Here is a 15,290-nt window from a genome sequence, read left to right on the forward strand (position 1 = left end):
TCAGACAGACTAGGAAGAAAGGCCTGGTGATCTACTTCTAAAAATCAGCAAATGAAAACCTTATAACAGTCTTTTTGACAAACGGTGCTGGCAAAACTGGATGTCCATCTGTAGAAAAATGAAATAGGACGCATACCTCACACTATACACAAAAACTAACTCAAAATGAATCACAGACCTAAATATAAAACCTAAAATGCTAAAGATCATGGAAGAAAAAATAAGGATAATGCAAGGGTCCCTAATACATGGGGTAGATGGAATATAAACCATAACTAACAATACGCAAACAACCAGAAAATAGAAACTGGGAGCTTCTAAAAATTAAACAATTATGCTCCTCAAAAGACTTCACAAAAAGGGTAAAAAAAAGAACCTATAGCGTGGGAAAAAATTTTTGGCTATGATATATCTGACAAGAATCTAATCTATCACATCTATAGATACTTCAGCATCTCAACAACAAAAAGACAAATAATTAAAAAATGTGCAAAGGATTTGAACAGGTACTTCACCAAAGACATTCAGGTGGCTAACAGACACATGAGGGAAATGCTCATGATCATTAGCCGTTAGACAAATGCAAATCAAAACAACAATGGGATACCATCTCACCCTGACATTACTGGCACTAATCAAAAAAACAGAAAATAACATGTTGGAGAGGTTGTGGGGAGATTGGAATTCTTATGTACTGCTGGTGGGAGTGTAAACTGATACAACCACTATGGAAAAATGATATGGTGCCTCCTTAAAAGGCTAAAAGTAGAAATACCATAAATCCAGAAGTCCTACTATTAGTAATATATTCTAGAGAAGTAAGAACCATCACACAAATAGGCATATGCATACCCATGTTCATTGAAGCATTATTCACAATAGCAAAAAGATGGAAGCATTAGCCATTAGAGAAATGCAAATCAAAGCTACCATGAGATACCGTCTCACTGCAGCAAGGCTGGCTCTAATCCAAAAAACACAAAATAATAAATGTTGGAGAGGTTGTGGAGAGACTGGAACACTTATACACTGCTGGTGGAAATGTAAAATGGTACCAACACTTTGGAATTCGATTTCGCGCTTCCTTAAAAAGTTAGAAATAGAACTGCCATATGATCCAACAATCCCATTCCTTGGAATATATCCTAGAGAAATAAGAGCCTTTACACAAACAGATATATGCACAGCCATGTTTCCTGCAGCACTGTTTACAATAGCAAAAAGATGAACGCAACCAAGGTGCTGATCAACGGATGAATGGGTAAATAAATTACGGCATATTCATACAATGGAATACTACACATTGGTAAAGAACAATGATGAATCCATGAAGTGTCTCATAACATGGAGGAATCTGGAAGACACTATGCTGAGTGAAATTAGTCAGTTGCAAAAGGACAAATATTGTATGAGAGCACTATTACAAAAACTCAAGAAAAGGTTTAAACACAGAAGAAGATATTTTTTGATGGTTATGAGGGTGGGGAGGGAGAGGGATGTTCACTAATTAGTAGACAAGAACTGTTCTAGGTGAAGGGCAAGACAACACACAGTACAGGAGAGGTCAGCACAACTGGACTAAACCAAAAGCTAAGAAATTTCCTGAATAAACTGAACACTTTGACGGCCAGAGTAGCAGGGACGGTGGTCTGGGGACCATGGTTTCAGGGGACAAATAGGTCAATTGGCATAACAAAAGGTATTAAGAAAACATTCTGCATCCCACTTTGGTGAGTGGTGTCTTAAACGCTAGCAAGCGGCCATCTAAGATGCATCAATTGGTCTGAACCCACCTGGAGCAAAGGAGAATGAAGAACACCAAAGACACAAGGTAACTATGAGCCCAAGAGACAGAAGGGGCCACATAAACCAGGGACTGTATCAGCCTGAGACTGGAAGAGCTAGATGGTGCCCAGCTACAACGGATGACTGCCCTGACAGGGAACACAATAGAGAATCCCTGATGGAGCAGGAGAACAGTGGGATGCAGACCTCAAATTCTCATAAAAAAAGACCAGACTTAATGATCTGACTGAGACTAGAGGGACCCCGGAGGTCATGGTCCCCAGACCTTCTGTTAGCCCAAGACTGGAACTATTCCCGAAGCCAACTCTTCAGACAGGGATTGGACTGGACAATAAGACAGAAAATGATACTGATGAGGAGTGAGCTGCTTGGCTCAAGTAGACACATGAGACTATGTGGGCAGCTCCTATCTGGAGGGAAGATGAGAAGGCAGAGGGGGACAGGAGCTGATTGAATGGACACAGGGAATACAGGGTGGAGAGGAGGAGTGTGCTGTCTCATTACAGGGAGAACAGCTAGGAGTACATAGCAAGGTAGATGTAAGTTTTTGTATGAGAGACTGACTTGATTCGTAAACTTTCACTTAAAGCACAATAAAAAAAGGCAAAAAAATAGTGAAATTCGTATATTAAAATGCATGGTGCTTCAATATATCATAAGTTTGAGAGAAGAAAAAGAAATGAAAATACCAAAAGACAGTGATTAATTTTGTGATTTCCTATCAAATGGCACATGGTTACAATTTCAGATCCATTAGTTCTAATTTTTTGTTGTCACTTTGTTTTGCTACCATGTAAGTTAATCAGCTGCCATAATCACAGAATCAGAGATATTTGAGATGGAAAATTAATTAGTAAAATAATTAGTACATTTCATTCCAAGATCTGAAAACGCTTTACCAGTCCTCCTTACCCAGTGTAGAAAATATTGAACACCAACATGAGAGAGTCCAAATGTTAGACAAGGCTGTCTTCCTTTTGGACTCCAAAATAATTTTTATTTTAGATAAATTACAGATGAAAACACAGAGCCCAAGCGTGGAATCAGCTTTAAAGTCAGTGTGGAAACACATAGCGATAAGCTGGTGCAATAGTGCTCAAGGTTTAGTTTCGGAATTATCTGGAGGGCTTGTTACAGCACAGATTGTGGCCTCCTCCTCCACCCCTAGAGACTGAGGGCTGGCCCTGGATTTTTGTATTTCTAACAGGTTGTTGAAAACACTGGTGGCATAGTGGTTCAGAGGTGTGGCTGGTAACCAGAAGATTGGCAGTTCGAATCCACTAGGCGCTCCTTGGAAACTCTATGGGGCAGTTCTACTCTGTCCTGTTGGGTCGCTACGAGTCGGAATAAACTCATCGGCAATGGATCGGGAACAGGTTGTCAGGTGACACTGACGCTGTTGGTCTGGGGACCACACTTTGGGAATCGCTGAACTACAGCTCTCAGTTTTCACTAAGCTCTGTAATGTTTCATTGCTTTAAAGTGGTCCAGATTTCTGTCCATTAAAACAGTCCCATCCTGCCACAGTAGTCAAAACAGCCTGGTGCTGGTACAACAACAGATACATAGACCCATGGAACAGAATTGAGAATCCAGACATAAATCCATCCACATATGAGCAGTTGATATTTTACAAAGGCCCAAAGTCAGTTACATGGGGAAAAGACAGTCTTTTTAACAAATGGTGCTGGCATAACTGGATATCCATCTGCAAAAAATGAAACAAGACCGATACCTTACTCCATGCACAAAAACAAGCTCAAAATGGATCAAAGACCTAAATATAAAATCTAAAACGATAAAGATCATGGAAGAAAAAATAGGGACAACATTAGGAGCCCTAATACATGGCATTAACAGTGTACAAACATTATTAACAATGCAGAAGAGAAACCAGGTAACTGGGAGCTCCTAAAAATCAAACACCTATGCTCATCCAAAGACTTCACCAAAAGAATGAAAAGATTACCTGCAGACTAGGGAAAAGTTTTATCTATGACATTTCCGATCAGCGCCTGATCTCTAAAATCTACGTGATACTGCAAAAACTCAACTACAAAAAGACAAATAACCCAAATAAAAAATGGGCAAAAGATATGAATAGACACTTCAGTAAAGAAGACACTCAGGTAGCCAACAGATTTTTGAGGAAATGTTCACGATCATTAGTCATTAGTCATTAGGGAAATGCAAATCAAAACTGCAATGAGATTTCATCTTACTCCAACAAGGCTGGCATTAATCCAAAAAACACAAAATAATAAATGTTGGACAGGCTGTGGAGAGATTGGAACACTTATACACTGCTGGTGGGAATGTAAAATGGTACAACCACTTTGGAAATTAATTTGGCAATTCCTTAAAAAGCTAGAAATAGAAGTACCATACGATCCAGCAATTCTGCTTCTTGGAATATATCCTAGAGAAATAAGAGCCTTTACACGAACAGATATATGCACACCCATGTTCACTGCAGCACTGTTTACAATAGCAAAAAGATGGAAGCAACCAAGGTACCCATCAATGGATGAATGGATAAATAAATTATGGTATATTCACACAGTGGAATACTATGCATTAATAAACAACAGTGAGGAATCTGTGAAACATTTCGTAACATGGAGGAATCTGGAAGACATTATGCTGAGTGAAATTAGTTGCAAAAGGACAAATATTATACAAGACCACTCTTATAAGAACTGGAGAAATAGTTTAAACAGAGAAGGAAATATTCTTTGATGGTTATGAGAGGGTGGAGGGAGGGAGGGCTGGAGAGGGGCATTCACTAATTACGTAGTAGATAAGAACTATTTTAGGTAAAGGGAAAGACAACACACAATACAGAAAAGGTCAGCACAACGGGAGTAAACTAAAAGCAATTTCCTGAATAAACTGAATGCTTCGAAGGCCAGCATAGCAGGGGCAGGGGTTTGGGGACCATGGTTTCAGGGGACATCTGAGTCAAGTGGCATAATAAAATCTATTAAGAAAACATTCTGCATCCTACCTTGGAGAGAGGCGTCTGGGGTCTTAAATGCTAGCAAGCGGTCATCTAAGATGCATCAATTGGTCTCAACCCACCTGGATCAAAGGAGAATAAAGAAAACGAAGGACACAAGGTAATTACGAGCTGAAGAGACAGAAGGGGCCACATAAACCAGAGACTACATCAGCCTGAGACCAGAAGAACTAGATGCTGCCTGGCTACACCAGGCACTGCCCTGACAGGGAACACAGCAGGGAACTCCTGAGAGAACAGGAGAGCAGTGGGATGCAGACCCCAAATTCTCATAAAAAGACCAGACTTAATGGTCTGACTGAGACTAGAAGGACCCCGGTGGTCAAGGCCCCCAGACCTTCTTTTGGCCCAGGACAGGAACCATTCCCAAAGCCAACTCTTCAGACAGGGATTGGACTGGACAGTGGGTTAGAGAGGAATGCTGGTGAGGAGTGAGCTTCTTGGATCAGGTGGATCAGGTGGACGCTTGAGACTATGTTGGCATCTCCTGCCTGGAGGGGAGATGAGAGGGTAAAGGGGATTAGAAGCTGAGAAATGGGCACAAAAAGAGAGATTAGAGGGAGGGAGTGGGCTGTCTCATTAGGGGGAGAGCAATTGGGAGTTAAAAAAAATTTTTTTTTTTTTTAATTGGGAGTATGTAGCAAGGTGTATATAAGTTTTTGTGTGAGAGACTGACTTGATTTGTAAACTTTTACTTAAAGCACACACACAAAAAAGTCCCATCCACCGTATAATCTTTTTATTTTATAGACATTATGTATTTACAAGGAGGCCCGGTTGCACAGTGGTTATATCACTCCGCTGCTAACCAAAAGGTCGGCGGTTGAAGCCCACCAGCCACTCTGCAGGTGAAAGATGTGGTAGTCTGCTTCCATAAGATTTACAGCCTTGGCAACCTTATGGGGCAGTTCTACTCTGTCCTGTAGGGTTGCTATGAGTCAGAATTGACTCGATGACAGTGGGTTTAGTTTTTTTTTGGAAGTACTTTCATAGAAAGGAAAGGGCATAACTTAGAGTCAATTCTTGATTATCTGTAGTTAATCTTGTAGTTCTTCTGAGGTTTAAAAAAAATCATTTAGACCTGACTTTACTGAGGAGCCCTGGAAACCCTGTGGAGCAGTTCTGCTCTGTCCTATAGGGTCTCTTTGAGGTCAGAATCTACTCGGTGGCAATGGGTGGGTAATGCTTCCTCTAGTCTGTCTCTAAGCCTTAGTTTTAGTCAGGAAATGTACATTAATTTTGTTTCAGGATAAAAACAACAAAGTTGGTCAGATAACCTGTTTCATGGAGTTTATATAGATGAAACCCTGTTTTGGTTACTTGGCAATGTTGTGCCCTTCCTTTAGCAATCCAAAGAGGAGTGTTGTTAATCAAGTCTGTTTTTGTGGCCATTGTTACTTCTTTGTAATGGCACCCTCTTTAAAATTCTTCTTTTGAAAAGAACTATCTATATGGGATGAAATTGAGAGGAGCAACTGGAATGGTTAGGAAGGGGGCAGTAAGTTTATGTTAATGGGAGAGGAACAATTTGGAAAAAGGAGGGTGAGAATGGTTGCACAACTTGAAGAATATAATCATCGTCACTAAATTGTGCGTGTAGAAATTGTTGCACTGGTATACATTCTACTGTGTATATTTTCAACAACAACAAAAAATGCAAAAAAATTATTAAAAAAAAAAAAGGTGGAAACAAGCTAAGTGCCCATCAGCAGATGAATGGATAAACAAAGTATGATACGTACCACAGTGGAATACCATGCAACGATAAAGACCAATGATGAATCTGCGAAATACCACACAACATGGGTGAATCTGGAGGGCATTATGCTGAGTGAAATAAGTCAGTCACAAAAGGACAAATATTGTATGTGACCACTGTTGTAAAAACTCATGAAAAGGTTTACACACAGAAAGAAACAATCTTTGGAGATTACAAGGGACAGAAGGGTTGGGGAGGAAAAATTTACTAACTAGTTACTAACTAGATAGTATACGAGTTAACTTTGGTGAAGGGAAACACAACACGTAATATAGGGGAAGTCAGTACAACTTAACCAAGGGAAAGTCGTGGAAGCTTCCTAGACACATCCAGACACCTTGAGGGACTAAGTTACTGGGGCTGAGGGCTAGGGACCATGGTCCTGGGGGACATCTAGGTCAATTGGCATAACGTAGTTCATAAAGAAAATGTTCTACATCCTACTTTGGAGAGTAGCGTCTGAGGTCTTAAAAGCTTACAAGCAGCCATCTAAGATATATCTATTGGTCTCAGCGCATCCGGGGCAATGGAGAATGAAGAAAACCAAAGACACAACGAAAATATTAGTCTAAAGGACTAATGGACCAAATGAACCACAGCCCCACCAGCCTTACTCCAGAAGAACTAGATGGCGCCTCACTACCACCACCAACCGCTCCGACAGGGATCACAATAGAGGGTCCCGGACGGAGTGCAAGAAAAATATAGAACAAAATTCAAATTCAGAAAAAAAGACCAGACTTACTGGTCTGACAGAGACTGGAGAAATCCCCAAAATTATGGCCCCCAGACACCCTGCTCAGAACTGAAGCCACTCCCAAAGTCACCTTTCAGCCAAAGATGAGACAGGTTAATAAAACAATAACACGAGGAATGTGCTTCTTAGTTCAGTCATGTATGCGAGACCAAATGGGCAACTCCTGCCCAAAAGCAAAGACCAGAAGGCAGGAAAGGACAGGAAAACTAGATGAGCGGACACGGGGAATATGGGGTGGAAAGGGAAAGGGGGAGAGTGCTGACACAATGCAGAGATTGAAATGAATGTCACAAAACAACTTGTATATAAATTTTTGAATGAGAAACTAATTTGTGCTGTAAACTTTCTCCTAAAGCACAATTAAAAAAAAAAGTGTTATAAAGTACCACACAAAACTGTCCAATTCGCTGGCTTTGAGCACATCAGCAGGAGGGATCAACCACTAGAGGAGGACATCACATTTGGTGGAGCAGAGGGCCGACGAAGGCATTAAAGACCCTCAGTGAAATGGATTGGCACAGTAGCAGCAACGATGGACTTGAACCTGCCAACGATCTTGAGAAAGATGCAGGACTGGCCAACAGTTCAGCTCTGTAGCAGCTATCTGTCTGTCTGTCTGTCTGTCTACCTATCTACCTCTCTCTTTCCCTCCTTTTTTCCCTCTCTCCCTACTTACCTATCATTTATTGAGCATTTACTATATGGCATTACTATATACTGTCTGAAACACTTTATATCATTTCATAGTTTATTCTTACAACAACTTTATAAAATAAATGTCATCTGTGGCAGAGGATAAGACATTATATCAGTTACTTAATCTCCTTGTGCTTTATTTCTGCATCTATAAAATGAGGATAGCTGTATCTACCTCCTGGGGTTCTTATAAGAATTAGGCAAGTTAATTATCTGTAAAGTGATTACAACTATGCCTGGCTCTTAATGCTCAACATGGATTAAAAGGCGGTCCCTCAAACAGAACAAGGGGATTCTGTGGTTTAAAATTGGAAAAGGTGTACAGCAGATTTGTATCCTTTCACCTTACTTATTTGGTCTGTATGGTGAACAAATAATCCAAGAAGCTGGACTGTATGAAGAAAAATGTAGCATCAGGATTAGAGGAAAACTCATTAACATCCTGCAATATGCAGATAACACAACCTTGTTTGCCAAAAGTGCAGATGACTTAACACTGATGAAGGTCGAAACTACAGCCTTTGGATTACACCTGAATATAAAGGAGATGAAAATCTTCACAACTGCTCTAATAAACAACCTCATGATAAGTAGCGAAGAAATTGAAGCTGTCAAGAATTTCATTCTATTTGGATCAACAATGTCTGTGGAAGCGGCAGTCAAGAAATCAAATGATGTTTTGCATTGGGAGAATCTGCCGCAAAAGATCTCTTTGAAGTGTTAAAAGGCAAAGATATCACAGAGATGATTAAAGTTCAGCCGCAATACCTCACTTATTAATTAAATATGGCTTTCTGCATAAGTTTTATAAAAAACCTATTACTATGCGTTGTCTCATTGCGAAGTTGAAAAGTGATGTACCTTGCTAACCTGTAAACAGCTTTACTACACTCAGAGAATCTGCTTGTTTCTTTCACTCTTTTTTAGATTATTAAAAAGACAAAGTAATTAAAGAAAAAACTGCTAATCTAGAATTCTATATTCAGTAAAATTATCCTCCAAAGCTAAAAATTAAGATATTTTCAGACTGCAGAAAGCTGAGAAAATTTGTTGCCAGCAGATTTACACTACAAGAAATGTTAAAGGAAGTACACGGAAAGCAGTGATTAATTGTCATTTCATCAGATGAGAAAACTGAAACTCAGAAAGGTAAAGTGACTTTCCTAAGGTCACACAGCTAATAAATTGCAGGGTTAGGACTAGAATCCAGTTCTTCTGATTTCTAGTCCAGTGCTCCCTGTTTGGGGGAGCGCACAGCATATTGTGAGAGTAGAAAAAGCAGCGGATTTAGGAGTAGTCATATTCACGTCTGAATCCCAGCTCCACTAGCTTTGGGACCTTGGACTATTAGGAAAGTCATTTATCCCCACTTTACGGATGAAGACTGTGGCACAGAGAGATGACCATATTTTTATGCAAATAACACGCACCTACTATGTTTGTTTGCCAACCTCACCCTCTCCCCACAAGGTATTTTCATAGGTGCTATGCTAATTTTTTTCACAGCAACATGTGAAAAAATTAGCATAGCAGCACTTTTGAAAATACCCCGCAGGGTGAAGGCACAGTTTGCAAACAAACATAGGTTTGAGTTATTTGCGTAAAAATATGGTAATATCTACTTCATATGATTGAGGGGAGAATTATATAATGTTTAGTCGTTTATCCCCATTTTTCAAATAAGGAATGTGGCACAGAGAGATTAATGTCTACTTCATATGATTGAGGGGAGAATTATAATATTTACTAAAATACTTTGCACATTGTAGACATAGGGTATTAGTTCTATTCCTCTCTTTGTACTATAGTATATGCAGCCTTTTCCTTTTTTAATCAGTGGAGGTTTCTTTTGTTCATCTATCCTGAGTCTTACCTCTTTTCTGAAATAAGGCATCTTTATGATACCAACAGTGATTCTCTTCCCATTTGGTTGTGTTCTTTCTAGTAGCTGAGTAGTTGGAATCCCTTTGGCACCTCTTTTCTTCAGATGGAAACCCTGGTGGTGTAGTAGTTGAGTACTACAACTGTTAACCAAGAGATGGGCAGTTCGAATCTGCCATGTGCTCCTTGGAAACTCTATGGGGCAGTTCTACCCTGTCCTATAGACCTGCTATGAGTCAGAATCAACTCAACTGCAGTGGGTTTGGTTTTGGGTTTGGTGTCTTCAGATAAGTAGTCATTCTGGCCCTAAACCTGCAACTGGCATTTTAAAAATAGGCATCTGCACCTAAGGGTTCTCTTTTCCCAGGACAAAAGAAGAGGTAGGAGCTTAAGGTAAAACTGCAGTGACTAGTGTAATATTCCTTGGGGGCCGAATACGTTACTAAGGAAGAAATATCTGATTATTTAGATGTTTAAGAATATGGTTGTATAACAACTTTTTTTAGGTTTCCTGGTCAAAATCTGTTGTTCCTAGAAAGGTAATACCAGTTCTACAGAACCCAGGCTGATTACAAAGAGTGATTTTTGTTTAGAATAATTAAAATATCTTACCCAGCATACATTCACTGCTTCTAAAAGATCTGAAATTCATTACAAATATGGACCCTTCCTTTGCTCCTCAAGTTATTAGTAAGCCTTATGTGAAAATCGAATATAAGATTGTTAATCTAATTGTCCCACATGTGGAATTCACTGTTTGGGTCTTGCTTATTGCAGTAACATATATTACACTACCCAAATAACAATCATTTAAAACTAAATAGTGTATATTAACACTACTTAGTTTTAAATGATTGTTACTTTATTAGTAAAGATACAGAAGACCAGCAGCACCTGCTCTGAGGGTCACTGACCTCCACAAAGGAGACCATTTGTTTTTAAAATTGGTATTGGAAGTGATTTCCATTAAAGCACTCATTCAGGAAATTAACTCCCCTTGGCATTATTTTTTGCATGGGAAACAATTGGAGAGTTCAGTGGGTGTGGAAAAACAGTTGAAATTAGTTATCAAAATTTTAATAGTAGCTGTGATATACAAGAAAAATCTGAGGCTTTGTAACATGGGACAATTCATTAATTTTCTCAGAGCTTAAGTGTCCTCACCTGTAAAATGTGCACAGTAATATATACCAAGGCTATTATGAGAGGAAAGGAAGTGAATTAACTGAAACTGCTTAGTAACTGAAATTGCTATGCGAAGTAAAGTTGGCCTATTTTAAACCTGTCTTTGAAGTTAGGATGATTTTCTCATTCATGAATAGCAAGAGCAAAAATGGATAGAATTTTCAAAGAATATTTAGATATCTTACCTTTAATCTTTTTTTTAATTTTTAAAAATTAACTTTATTGAGGTATAATTTACATACAATAATATACACCCATTTTAAGAGTATAGTCAATTAATTTTGACAAAGCTATACATCTATGTAATGACCACCCCAATAAAGATCTCTAATCTTTTTATCAACCCAAAAATGTCCCTCATGCCCCTTGTGGTCAATTCTCATACTCCTGGTCCTAGGCAAGATTAGTTTTGCCTGTTCTAGAATTTCATGTAAATGAAATACCCTCTTTTGTGCCTTCAAAATGTTTTTGAAATGTATCCATGTTGTTCATATCATTTGTTTATTCCTTTTAATTGCTGATGATATCCCATTGTATGAATATATCACAGTTTGTTTATGCGTCCGCCTGTTGATGATCATTTGGGTTGTTTACAGTTTGGGCCAATTATGAATAGCCAAACTCATTGCCGTCAAATCAATTCTGACTTATAGTGACCCTATCGGACAGGGTAGAACTGCCCTATAGGATTTCCAAGGAGCTGCTGGTGGATTCAAACTGCCAACCTTTTGGTTAGCAGTCAAGCTCTTCACCACTGTGCCATAAAGATGCCGTGAGTATTCATGTAGAAGTATTTATGCGAGCATATGTTTTCCTTTCATGTGAAATACATAAGAGTGGAATTGCTGGGCCATATGATAATCATGTGTAATTTTGTAAGAAACTGCAATTACACGCTAATGTTATTTAAAAAAAAACTGCCCTACGGTTTTCCAAAGTGGTTGTGCCATTTTATACTTCTACCAGCAATACACCACTGCTTGGTACTGTCATTTCTTTTTCATTTTGGCCATTCTAATGGGTGTGTAGAGGCATCTCATTGTGTTTTAATTTGCATTTTCCTGATAAGTAATGATGATGTACATCTTTTCACATGCTTTACTGTGCTTTATTCATAAATCCTCTCTTGTGAAGTGTCTGTTCAATATCTTAACCCATGTTTTAATTGTGTCGTTTGCCTTATGATTTTCTTATTATAGTTCTTTATAAAATCTGAATTCAGGCCCTTGCCTTAGTCATCTAGTGCTGCTATAAAAGAAATATCACAAGTGGATGGCTTTAGCAAAGAGAAGTGTATTCTCTCACGGTCCAGTAGGCTAGAAGTCCACATTCAGGGCATCAGCTCCAGAGGAATGCTTTCTCTCTCTGTCTGCTCTGGAGGAAGGTCCTTGCCATGCATCAGTCTTTCGTTAGTCTGGGAGAATGTCAATGCAGGAACCTCGGGTCCAAAGGACATGCTTTGCTCCCCGCACTGCTTTCTTGGTGGCATGAGGTTCCCATGTCTCTCTGCTCGTTTCTGTCTTTTAAATCTAAAAAGAGATTGGCTTAAGATACACCTAATCTTGTAGACCTCATCAGTATAACTGCCACTAATCCATTTTATTACATCATAATGATAGGATTTACAACATCAGAAGATAAAATGGTAGGCCATCATCCAATCATACAAGGGAATCATGACCTAGCCAAGTTGACACATATCTTTGGAGGACACAATTCAATCTATGACAGCCCTTGTCAGATATATGTATTGTGAATATTTCTCCTAGTCTGTGGCTTGTCGTTTCATTTTTAAAAACAAAATCTTTAGACGAGCAGAGGCTTTAATTTTGATGAAGTTCAGTTTATCAATTTTTTTCCTTTATGGTTAGCGCTTTTGTGTCCTAACAAGTCTTTTCCTTCCTCAAAGTCATGAAGATGTTCTTCTGTTTTTGTTTTGTTTTGTTTTCTGGAAGGTTTATAGCTTTAGGTGTTTTGTTTAGGTTTATGATCCTTTTCCAGTTAATTTTTTAAATTGTGTAAGGTAAGAATTGAGTTTCATTTTTCCCATATGGATAGCCATTTGTTGCAGTGCCGTTTGTTGAAAAGATTTTTCTTACCCTATTGAATTACCTTAGCAAAAGAAAAACAGCTCTGTGGAAATCAATTGACTATGTAAGTGTGGGTTTATTTATGGACTCTTTGTGCTCTTCCACTGATCCATTTGTCTATCTTTTCATTAATACACACTATCTTGGTTACTGTAACTTTATAATAAATCTTGCTGGGGAGGGGGGCAAGGTGGCTCAGAATGCAGTTCAGGTAAAGGGAGAGTTAGACACCAGATGCCTGTAAGAAAAAAACTGAAGCAACTCTTGTTTTGGTGAATGATTCTTAGTTTTTGGATGAGACCAAACAAATCACAGCCTGTACATGGGAATGAGCAAGCCACATTATAAAGGGCTTAAATTAATTTGGCAAAAATTGAAACTGTGAAAGGAGATATAAAGGCATATTTTATACTATCAGTACATTCATAGATCTAGTTAAAATATGCTGAAACTTTTTTTTAGTTTTGTTTTTGAAATTGCTCAGTTTCTTGAAAATTGCAATGTATGAATAAACACATTTCAGAGCAAATAGAATTTCTCTTTACAGTGTCAAGCCTATGTTCGGAGTTTCTCACGCCGCTGTGCCATTCTGCCGTCACTGAAATGCCATCAGTGCCCCTCATTTATATTTGTGTGTGAATTTCATAGATTAAGCCATCTGTTGCTAGTCATTTTCAAGTTAAAATTTTTTTTTTTTTTTTTTTTAGCCCTGGAAATTTTCATCTTTTTCTTCTCTGTATGACCATTCACACAAAAGACACATTAACTAGGGAAGAGTAACGAAGGAGTTAACAAAGACTGTCAAAAACCTCTACTAGTCTCCTTGGGGGCAGAGAAAAAACTTCCACCTTGTATAGAATGAGGAAAACCTGAGTTCTTGGGAATCCCCTGTAAGTGACAGAAGAAAAGGATTTTCAGAGTTTTAGTCATGAACAGTAGCTGAGTAAATCTTCAAATGCTATGCATTAGTCTTTTATCAAGGGTTTTGGGCAACAGTTTTGGTATTTTTGTTTTGTTTTCTGTTGTTTGTTTTTTTCCACCCACGTGAATGGGTTTTAAGGTTTTTTTAGAATGATATTATTTGCATCAGATCCTCACCAAAGCTTATTTACTGGCAAATCTGGTTTTTCTATACACTTGTAGGAATGGCTTCAGGGAAAGTTGATAGAAGTCCTGATTAGCTGTTGCACTCCTTTGAATAAATTGTGTGTGTGTGTGTGTGTGTAAGTCTTGGTCAGCTGCACTGACAGAGCTGGGCAAGATATTTTCCTGCCTGCTAATCAAGGCCACACAGACGAAGCTCAAGGAAGGATGACCCCTGCCTCAGGAAGTTTTGTATCAATTGCTATTTATAACCAGTACAGAGTAGGACTTGAGATCAGGTCTTCACTCAGTTGGCAGGAAAAGTTTTCTGCCACATTGTACATTTCAGGAAATTGTTTATGGGCCTAACTGAGTGAAGCCTCTGTGTGAAAGGAAGGAATGTGACAGTGACTGTAAGTATTTTTGCTGATTTGGGTCAAGGGTGTGGCAGCAGAGATGTGGGAAGTTCAGTCTGTGACACAATAGATTACATTTTAAAACAACTATTTGTTAATGGGCACCTTGGATTGTCTTCAGCATGGTGTGTATGGAATCCTGTGTTGCTAATAGTAAAAGTGAAATGAGGGTATGTGATGAGCTAATATTATTTATCCACATAAAAAAGGAGGGGGAAATTAACTATTGGTATGTTTCCAGACTAACTGGCTCTTGCCTTGAATGTATACATAAGCATTTTGGTCATTTGAGATGTATTTCTGTATATGTATGCTTTTTATACTACTCCATTGGTCATTGTTTCATTAAGAGAAGGTTTCATAAAGAATCGATTGATTTAAAAATAGCGTTGTAAACTGCTCTGTGTAATCTCTTACAAAATTCTATTCCACGTAACGTTAGGAGATGAAATACGGCAGAACATTAAAGCTGACAACTTGAGAAATACCACAAGCAATGTTTTCTCAGTATTATTGTATCAGCCATCTTAGGAGTGCCTTTATAGTGTTGAGTTACTTAATAGATGACAAGTACAATTTTATATATGCATTGTAAATG

At 38.6% G+C, this 15,290-nt stretch overlaps 1 protein-coding gene across 1 annotated transcript in view; it reads left to right on the top strand.

Moving 5' to 3' along the window:
• DENND2C (DENN domain containing 2C) overlaps positions 1 to 15,290 on the top strand; it is a 96,001-nt gene that overhangs the window by 32,228 nt on the left and 48,483 nt on the right. The gene's annotated exons all lie outside the window — the stretch shown is intronic.

This window comes from Elephas maximus, chromosome 3 (genome assembly GCF_024166365.1).
Source record: "Elephas maximus indicus isolate mEleMax1 chromosome 3, mEleMax1 primary haplotype, whole genome shotgun sequence".
NCBI lineage: Eukaryota > Metazoa > Chordata > Mammalia > Proboscidea > Elephantidae > Elephas > Elephas maximus.